General features: G+C 37.8%; 1 long non-coding RNA gene across 1 annotated transcript; it reads left to right on the forward strand.

Moving 5' to 3' along the window:
* On the forward strand, positions 1-612 carry LOC141331207 (uncharacterized). The gene is made up of 3 exons (XR_012355245.1): positions 1-169; positions 287-320; positions 480-612. It is a non-coding gene; the product is annotated as an uncharacterized lncRNA (long non-coding RNA).
* Positions 613-10,996: the final 10,384 nt, after the last annotated feature.

A 10,996-nucleotide genomic window follows, 5' to 3' on the forward strand; every position in this document is an offset into this window, starting at 1 on the left:
GTCTTTAAAAGCGGATTTACATAAAACATATACATTTTAAAGACGTTTAATAAATGTCTATTTAACAAATGACAGGAAAATGTTCTAGACTAGAGCAACACACAACACAAAACATCTGAGTGAGTGATGGACGTTATGTGAGAATTCACTGTCACTGCTTTACATTAATGTAAGTAATGTAAATAAACACATATACATATAGTAGGCCTAACTGAACTTCAAACTCATTTCAAACAGAGCTATAACAGAACTTTTCTGATTCTTGATTTATGTGACTTTGTTGCAGATGTTTTGTGGTGGAGCAGGACCTGAAAGGAAAGGTGACTGCAGCATTTTTGGGGAAAAGTAAAATCCGAAACTTAATATAAAGATTGATCATTTTGTAACTTCCAATACAGAGATCTAATGACACTGTGCTGTTAAAATGACAGTTTTTGTATTATATTTGTGCATCTTTGTATGATCTGAAATGTCTGCAGACTGGTGTGTGCAGTAAGAAAGGAGAAATCCACAGCAGCATCCTGGAAATGAGACCCTCCATCACTCCACCTGCCCTTTGTTTCATCTGGACCAGATGTTGCTGCGGTCTCTTCATCAAAAAGACTAGAAGACCAATATGTTTAATAAAGCTTTGCTCCATGTGTATTTATTTATGTTCATGGTTACTTTTATTATTTTACTAATTTATTCATGTTTCCTGATGTTGTCAGTAAATAAAATATAACATTTTCATAAGCGTATGCATTTATTCATTACTTCATTGAAAAAAACAACAACATTATGCTTGTTTAACTAAAAATATCATTAATTATTAGTCAGCATTTATCATTATTATTGTTGGTACGTGTTGGAGTGGGCTAGCAATGCATTCTAAAGTTATTTTAATTTCTAAATAGTAATACTTAAATTTTCCGATTGTAAAATCAACAGTCTTCTCCAAAGGTAAGATCTTTGAGCAACTGATCGACGTCTCCTGTGTGCAGATGTTGTAAACATGGAGGAGAGCGTACTGGGTAGGGTTGTCATGTTACTGATGCCATGAGGTGTCGCTGTCGCTCAAATTTTTGTATTATTATTACTGCAGAATTTATAATTCCATACAAACTCAGGGAAAGACTTAAGTATCTTTAACAAAGAACAATCATGACAGAAAACATAACTATAAAAGGTTTGCGTACATAGTACAAGATTAGATACAGAAAAAAATATTAAATATATTTGAATATTCATAAAATCGCAATGAATTAAAAATTGCATTTGTTTTTGTTATTTATTTATTATTATTTTAAGTTTCAGGGATGAAAGGACAGAGAAATTCAGCAAGAAAAAGGAAAACAAATCAGATCTAAGCTAGTTTTGCACAATTTTGCCCATTAACATATTCAAGACAACAAATTTGGGGGTTTTAGTCATTTTAGTATTGTTAAAAATATAAAAACTTCAATCAATCCAAAATAAGCAAATTTCATCAACATCAAAATGTTTACAGATAGATGAATTAAATCCGTCGTTCATATATTTTCATGTTGCGCTTGTTATAACGTCATAGGTCACATGATAACGTCAACATGGCGGAACGCATCCATACTCAACGAGATTTGGCTGTTGAGTAGGTACTCTTTTAGCGCTCGTTAAGTAAGTACTTATTGAAATTAAGTACCTACTCATTGAGTAGGCGATTTCGGACGCAGCCTGTGTGTGCAAGAGTTCATGATGACAGGGAAGACCAGATACGTGACAGTGATAAAGGCAAAGATAGGGAGAGGTTTGCTGGTATGAGTAGGTTTAAGGTTGGTTAAGGGGTCAATGAATGTACAGCGGTCAGTTTGATGACTGTTATGACCCGGAAATGGGATTCTCCAAAAGGTTGTGGAAGTGTGGAAGCAAAATGAGAACACAAAAACCCCAATCTCACTCTTCAAACAAGAAAACAAAAATGAGAGAGACTGAGGCAAAAACCAGGAACACCTTAAATAGGGTGCCACAGGTGTTGCTCCTTCTCAGCAGAACAGGGCCGCCCACCAAGGAGGAGTTTCCGGCCTAGAACTCTCGCCAAAAACAAACACAAAAACACAACCAGGCAGGGGAGTAACACCTCCGCTCCAAAATATTAAATAATCCATTATTTAATAAACCAATATATGTTAAATACAATTAAACTTCATCTTGCATGAGAACGGCCCCAACCCCACTATCATAGAATCAACTGTCAGTTTAACCCTCTGGGGTCTGAGGGTGGTTTGGGGCCCTGAAGAAGTTTTGACATGCCCTGACATTTGTGCTTTTTTTCAGTATCTTAAAACATTTTAATGGTTAAAGTCAGATTACATTGTAATCAGCACATATTGGGCTTCAATAATATGCAAACAACTTTACTGTGCATGTTTGTGATTTTGAGAAAACTATGTTAATGCGTGGTTATTGAAAATCTAAAGTTTTGAAGTCACTGAAATAAGGCCATGAAGCACATACAGAACATTTGTCATCAAGACTGTTGAGAATTGGATGTTGTAGGTTAGAATTTTTTCAACCAACTGATGTGAAAATCATCTTGTTCACTCGTTCAGAGAAAACAATATATTGATGTAAATTTTATAAAACATGTTTTGTGATCGAAAGGGATTGTTCATAGGTGTGGCAATGGCCCATGAATATTTAGCAATTCACACCTGAGAGACAAAAGAGCCCTCCCTAATGGCCCCATCAATGACTGACTTGACTATAGCAGGTAAGAGACAATGTAAGAAGATTCAGAGAATGTGGTTTTAGATTATTTGTATTTTATTTACTACACTGTATAACCAAAACATACACAATGAAGGTCAAAGACACATTATTGAGCTCCCTCATCTAACCACACAGATGTGCACAGACTTTGTGGCATTTTTGAAAACTTTTTCTGAATTCTGTTCAACAAATGAAACAAGTAAGTCTTACCTGATATTTAAGTGCATGCACTTAAAATACAAAAAATAGTCAAAAACTTGTTTTACACTAGAATATCAGTATAGTTTAACATCTGAAGTTTGTAGCGCTCTCAGGGGTAAACAATTTGAAGGGACTCAAGGGAAAGACAGCAGGATTCATCTTTTGAGCAGGTTTTAGATCACTAAAAAAACAACAAAAACAAACATATGTGAGCCTATTCATCAGGATCATCTGTCAGTATACAGTCATAGACTCTAGCATTTGTACTAATGTAAAAAAGGACATGTAATATCTGAGAAACTAATAATTATCGTTTAGACCATATTACTAATAAACACGATGTAAACATACATTCAGTGTAAGCACTCATATTACTTTTACACCCTACTGTTATACAATAAAATAAATAAATAAATAAATATGATTCTACAGTCATAAACGCATCTTTTTCTAGAACATTATAAATATCCTGGCATCGTGAGAGATGCAATGCAATCAAACGTACTTCATAATGTTTTATTTGATATAGTCAGGAATTATAGTTTGGAATAAGTCTAACTAGAAAAATGTTTACATGTTTTGTGAAAGTAAATAACAACTAAAGCTAAAAGGGAAAATGAAAGTAAGACTTAGTCATGTAAATGTCTCCTCCTGCTGGGTTTGCGTTGCATCGCATCCTTCTTCTGATCGAGGTAAATATAAATATAAGCACGTCTTATTTCAGAAACGAACTGTAACCAAAATGAACTTGAAAAGGCATGTTGCTTTGTTTGCGGTGATGTGGGAGTTTCCTCGCGTACAGATACTCCGGTCCTTGCCCCGCTTGTAGCACATGGCTAGTTTGAATGTCAAAGAAATTTCGCTAGTGGGCGCGGTCAAATTAAAAATAATTAGCTTCAATTGGATAGACTAGACATCTCCTTGGTTTCATATAGATTACTTTATCACAGAATATTTGCTTTCGATCAAACTTACTTCATTTAAAAGCATAAATCTCAAGCTTTCTGTAGATACCACTTTTCTGTTTGTATGCCAAGTATTCACCGAGTTTGAATGATTTAAGTGACGCATTTCTAAAAGCAGTTCGTGGAGACAGAGAAAACAAAAATAACCCTGTTTGTTTTCTTTATTCTAAAAAAAAAAAACAACGTTCTGTTGCTGTTGTGAGTGTGCACAAATAAAAGTACACACTTAACAGTTTCCAATGATGAATAGCTTTAATTTGTATGACTGAAACTGACTGAAACTTTATTTTTAGTGTCTTTTGCACTGATCTTAAAAAAAATGAGCCGGTATCGCCGGCGATACAGCCGACCTCAGGGAGTTAAAAGGAGCCTCAAAATTCGGTGCTGCCAAAACAGGAGCGTTCATTAAAAGTGTCTTTGCACTATCAAATGCCTGCTGACAGCAATCGGACCACACAAACTCGATTTTTGGACTTAACAAATCCGTAAGAGGACTCACTACAGTCGCAAAATTGGGACAAAAGCCACGATAATATCCCGTCATTCCCAAAAACCGCCTGAGATCTTTTCGCGTAAGAGGGACAGGGAAATGATCTATAGCCTCAACTTTTGCCCTAATTGTCCGAACGTGACCCTGCCCCACAACTTTGCCCAAATAGGTAATGGTGGCCTTGGCAAAATTACATTTGGCTAAATTAACCATCAGATTAGCGGCCAACAAATGACAAACTACCCCAGTCAGAACTATACATGACAATAATTATCTAACCCTGATATTACTCGATTGACCAATCTCTGAAATGTAGAAGCGACGTTTTGCATCCCAAAAGCCATGACCTGATATTCCCATAACCCATCTGGGGTCACGAATGCAGAGATCTCCTTGGCTCTGTCGGACAGGGGAACCTGCCAGTAACCTTTCAAGAGATCTAATTTGGTTACATACCTGGCAGGCCCCACACAGTCGATGCAGTCATCCAATCTAGGCAAAGGATAAGAATCTACTTTAGTTAAAGCATTAACTTTACAAAAAACTGTACAGAACCTCATAGACCCATCAGACTTGAGCACCAGAATCTGGCAACAGAAACTCCAGGCACTTTAGCTTGGTACAGCAATGCCATTCCTGATCATAGAATCCACTTCTTTTCTCAAAAGTGCCCGCTTTACAGGATTATCCCGATATGGATGTTGCTTCACTGGAACCGCACCTGCAACATCAATATCATGCACCATGAGTTTAGTTTTGTTAGGTACATCTGGGAACAAAGGTACATAAGTGCGAACTAGCTCGACTAGAGCAGACCTTTCAACCTGACGTAAATGAGAAAAATAAGCCTCAAGATTCATAAGAATTTCAGAGTTATTCAATGGAGGTACAGGAAAGGTCACTTTACTTGCATCCTCGAAATTAGCTGAAACACAAGTTAACACAGTTGGATTAATATCCCTAGCCTCAGATTTTTCCTCTCTGACAAAGTATTTCTTCAACATATTGATATGACACAAACGACTTTGTTTACGTCTGCCTGGTGTAGAAATGACATAGTCAAGATCGCCCACCTTACGCTCAATGGTGTAAGGCCCTGAAAAACGGGCTTGCAGTGAAGAACCATGGACAGGGAGCAAAGCCAAAACTTGAGCCTTCATCTTTTTTTTGTGAAACAGCAAGATTAGAACGAGCAATTTCACAGGCCTTCATAAACAGGCAGCGAAAATGGCTGAAATAATCCAGCAAATTAGGAAGTTCTGATACACAGCCTTTTTTCCTTCAACAATTTCATAGGTCCACGAACCTGATGTCCGAACACCAAGTGAGCAGGACTAAATCCCAAAGACTCCTGCACAGCTTATCTGGCAGCAAAAAGTGCACACCTTCATCCCAGTCCTTCTAAAATTCAAGACAATAAGTTTTTAACATAGTTTTCAGAGTCTGATGAAACCTCTCAAGAGCTCCCTGGGACTCTGGATGGAAAGCACTACAATAACAATGCGAAATGTCTAACTGATCCAAAACCTGCTTGAAAACTCTAGACATAAAATTGGACCCTTGATCGGACTGAACAGTTTTAGGAAGTCCAAACACTGAAAAAAACCTCAGCAAAGCTTGCACTATCACAGGGGCAGTTATTTTCCTTAAAGGGATAGTTCGAGCATTTAAGACATGAAGTTGTATGCAATCCTTATCAGCACTATAGTGTATACACACTGACCCACACTGCGTTCACCTCCCTGGTCAGAGTTCTGGCCGCTGGAAGTTTTTCAAGAAAGAAGTAACGGTTAGTTTCCGGGGCCTCAAAACTGTGCGTTTTTACGTGAAAAAAATATATGCGTTTCAAAGCTTGATTAATTTACATCACAAAAAACACTCCTGACAAAAATCATACCTCAGTTTTAATCGGCACTATATTCTTTCCGTTTCCATCAATCCGCGCTGCTGTCAGTTCGCACGTTCCGATCAGCTGTTCCATTACACACTCGAATGACAACGACGTAAAAAGTAGAAAATTAACAATGGTGCGAACTTGTAAATTCCCATGTTGTGACCACAAGAATGTGCAGGGATCGCCATTCAGATTCCATCGTTTTCCTGTTTCTGATATAGTTATGAGACAGCTTTGGTTGTTTGCCATCGGCTACTCTGCGGGAGCTAAAATATCCAGTATCAAGGATTTTCGTGTGTGCAGTGCTCACTTCAGCGAAGACGATTACATCCCCAACCAAGGAGGAAAAATCAAAAAAAGGATTTTAAAGAGTTCTGCTGTACCAGTACCACGGGTAAGCTCTATTTACTAACTTTATGTCGCATACGACAGGTTTATTTTGAAGCTAACGTCGGTTTTTAGGCTAACGTCACATTGAGAATATTCTAACCAGGGCAGTGATAGCATCGACAATAATCGACTATGTGGTGAGAAAATCGGCAAATGTCATAACTAATGAATTTAATTGAATCTATATAACACAACAAAATATGATGCTTTGCTATATTTGTTATTGTCTGTAACTATGCGGAACATGTGTCTGTATCATCGTGTTTATAAGTGTGCTTGAAGTCACATACAGGTAGGTCTAAACCAGGTATCTCCAACTCCGGTCATCGTGAGCTACATTCCTGTAGCGCGATGTTTTCCTATGTCAGGAGTCACCTTTCTCAAATGAGACATTCTGTACAAGCCTGCTAATTACCCGTTGATTTGAGTCAGGTGTGTTGCATCAGAGAAAAACTAAAACCAGCAAGACAGTAGCTCACGAGGACTGGAGATCCCATGTCTAAACTGTACAGTAAACAATCTGATGTTTAGACTCCTGAGGAAATCACGTGAAACGAGGTCTAATATAAAAATATATATATCTTCTGTTCCGTCTGACATTGTGCTAAAATTGGTTTCATCATCAGAAGTTTCGTAGTCAGACATGTTGTCAGCGAGTCGCGCTATCAACAGCTGATCGGAACGTGCGAACTGACAGCAGCGCGGATTGATGGAAACGGAAAGAATATAGTGCCGATTAAAACTGAGGTATCGATTTTTGTTAGGAGTGTTTTTTGTGATGTAAATTAATCAAGCTTTGAAACGCATATATTTTTTCACGTAAAAACGCACAGTTTTGAGGCCCCGGAAACTAACCGTGACTACTTTCTTGAAAAACTTCCAGCGGCCAGAACTCTGACCAGGGAGGAGAACGCAGTGTGGGTCAGTGTGTATACACTATAGTGCTGATAAGGATTGCATACAACTTCATGTCTTAAATGCTCGAACTATCCCTTTAAAGGAATGGCCTCTGCAAAGCGAGTTGAAGCACACATGATAGTTAATAGATATTGGTTGCCACACTTGGTTTTAGATAGAGGGCCCACACAATTCACCAAAACTCTACTGAATGGCTCCTCAAAAGCTGGAATAGGATGCAATGGAGCAACAGGTGGGGTTTGGTTTGGCTTACCAACTATCTGACAAATATGGCAAGACCTAAAATAAGCCACAACATCCTTCTTAAGACCGGGCCAATAGAAATTTTGCAATATTTGATTATAGGTTTTATTTACTCCAAGATGTCCTGCCATTCGCATCAAGACCCCTTCTTTCAGAAAATATGCAGAAGCCAACTCCTTCAACCCCTGTTTCGTGCTCAATTCATCAAACAACGTTTGTTAAAGTAGGATCTGTATTATGCTCCACAATGAGTTGATCTCTTGTAATCGGGATCTCAACAGAAGGATTCTCCTTAGATGTTTCTAACTCTCCCTTAACTGCCGCTACTGAAGATTCAACAAACCCCTTGAGATCTGAATCTCTCGCTTCAGACCCACTAAAAAGGTATCTGCTAGGGTAAAACCCACACATTCTTCTTCACCTGTGGACTTGGAAGTCTGTTTAGCCATTGCATGAGTCACAGCACATACCGGGAAGACATCAGGAAAAAACTGAGCCAATTCATCAAAGCTCTCACTAGGCCTAAGCACTTCAGTCACTTGAAGGTTAGGTATAACTTTGTCCCCAGATAAATCATTGCCCAAAATGATAGAAAATCCCTCAATTGGTAAACGGGGCCGTACCCCTACCACTACCTGACCAGAGACCAACGGTGAGTTTATCATAATGCAATGTAGGGGCACAGAGGTACAACCCATTTCAACACCTCTTACCAACACTTGGGCTCCTGTAGCCGTCTGGTCAGACAAAGGTAGAACCCCCTCGAGGAGTAAAGATTGTGCAGCTCCCGTGTCTCTAAGAATACACACCGGAACAAAACTGTTTTCACCAGGGAGAGAAACCACCCCAGTCGTAAGAAAAGGGGCATAATCTGTTGAACTACCACTACTCTCCACGCTTACATGCTTAGATAACTCAACATGTTCATCACTTTTCATTCTGGTAAAGTGATAAGCAGTGGTCAACCCAACTGGTTTGGTACTTTTTGCTTTCTTGCTGAGAACAAAGCACTCAGAAAATGTATGCCCTGGCTTCTTACAGTAAAAACAAACAATATTTGCCTTAGCCGGTACAGTACTAGGTTTACCAGAGGAGGCTGAGACAGAACTAGTTTCCACTAAAGCCAGCTTACTTCGGCCCTGACAAGAATTTCTTCTTGACCCACTGTTTACAAATAATCCTTTATGAGTCAAAACAAACTCATCAGCCATAACAACTGCCATTGATAGCTTGGTAACATTTTGTTCATTCAAACAGGTGGCCAAAGCTTCTGGAACGCAATTTTTTAAATTCCTCTAGAAGCATCAGGTCTTTAAGTTGCTCTAGTCTCAACCTGCTTAGAAGCACACCACCTATCAAACATGCTCTCCTTTTCCCTAGCAAACTCTACAAACGTCTGCTTATCACTCTTAAAATAGCTTCTAAAGCGCTGACAGTATGTCTCCGGCACTAACTCATAAGCATGAAGAATGGAAGTTTTAACTGTATCATAAAGGCAAGGCACGGCAAGGAAAGTTCATTTATACAGATCTGGCCATTAAAAATGCGTCTATTTTCACGCAGCAGCCTGCAATTCGGCACGCGTGGGCACGCGTCCTACCGCAGCTGCTTTTTTTTGATTTTTTTACAACGTTGTTGCACTTCATATAATATCCACCAGGTGGCGCAAGGAACAACATTCTGTAGCCAAACACCATGGCCAGCTCTAGGGGGCGTTGGTCACAAATACCAGTACAATAGTTCAATGATTCCTCTTTCCTGAAATTATGGTTCAAACCAATAGCAAAAAGATAGCCTATTCATAAGCAGGTGCAGTTGTATTGTTATTTTGTTTTCTTTCTTTGTTTTCTTGACGAACATTTATTAGACTGCATCGGAAATAGAAATGTTAATTTCAGTTATTTTATTTTTCCAACCGACAACTGACGTAAACCGCTAAATTCGTTTTCAGGGATTAATTATACACAAGCAAGAAGCAGCATAAACATCAGAACCTCACGCGCAGAGCTTATGCACAGAGAAAAACCCAATAAACCTATATATAATAATAAATAAAATAGGCCCACATAAGAAATATATGTTTTTCTTTTCTGAATGAATAATAATTTAACAAATTAATAAGTAGCAAGCCTGTATGCAGAATTTTAGGCAATTTCTGTGATGCGCCCTTAAACCAGCATCTTGTTTCCATTATTATTTTTTTTTTTTACAAATAGCCTACACATCTGTTTTTTTTTTTTTTTTTTAATTGTGATTGTACACAAATAACAGAAATATGTAAAAATAGCATAGTTTTGAGCAATGCCGTACTCTTGAACGAGTATTGTAAGCTGTATCCACTTTATTAAGGGGAAAAAAAATCAAGTGATCCTGACGGCGCCGCAGGCAGTTAAATAACTCGACAACTTTCACCTTCACAATAAAATACATTATATATTTCAGCGTTTTAAAGCAACATCAAATTAAGATATGCATGTTTAAGAGGTAGTTCGTCTTTTTCTTTTTCTAAGATACACAATTTTAGATACACTGACAATTAATTTGAGTAGAGAGAAATAGAAATGGAGAGGATAAATATAAACTACAGTTTTTATAGAGTTAAAAATTAATTAATTTATTTATTTATTATTATTATTATTATTATTTTGATTTGTTTTTGCGATTTTGGTGCTTAGAAATTTATTCTAAGCAGGCAGCGGGTAAATAATATAGTTAATATAGCGGGAGCGGGTGGATGCGGAATAAAACCTCGTCGAATCGGGACTGGAAAAGCACTTTGTTATATCCTATAGACTATACTTCATCATCAAGCATGGGCGTCGGGAGCAAAATAAATGTAAAAATGTAAAAACAGAAAAAAATACTTTAGTATATGCCATTTTCTGTAGTCTGGTGCCTTTTATTTAATGTTTTTACGCAATGCAAATACTCCATATTTACAAATATTACAACAGACGGCTATTGTGCAACATTTTCAGTGGCGCAAGTGATAATACGAGTAACACATCGTTTTTGACGCGGGAGACCCGAGTTCGCGTCCGCCTTTTGGTGAAATCATTTTCGAAATCGTCTCCCTTTTCACTTATATCATATCGGAAAGGCATTTGTTTATTTGTAAATTAATGAAATAATTGAAAAGTTGAAATAAAGTATCAACTAGGGTTAGGT

The sequence above is a fragment of the Garra rufa genome, chromosome 1 (assembly GCF_049309525.1).
Source record: "Garra rufa chromosome 1, GarRuf1.0, whole genome shotgun sequence".
Classification (NCBI taxonomy): Eukaryota; Metazoa; Chordata; class Actinopteri; order Cypriniformes; family Cyprinidae; genus Garra; species Garra rufa.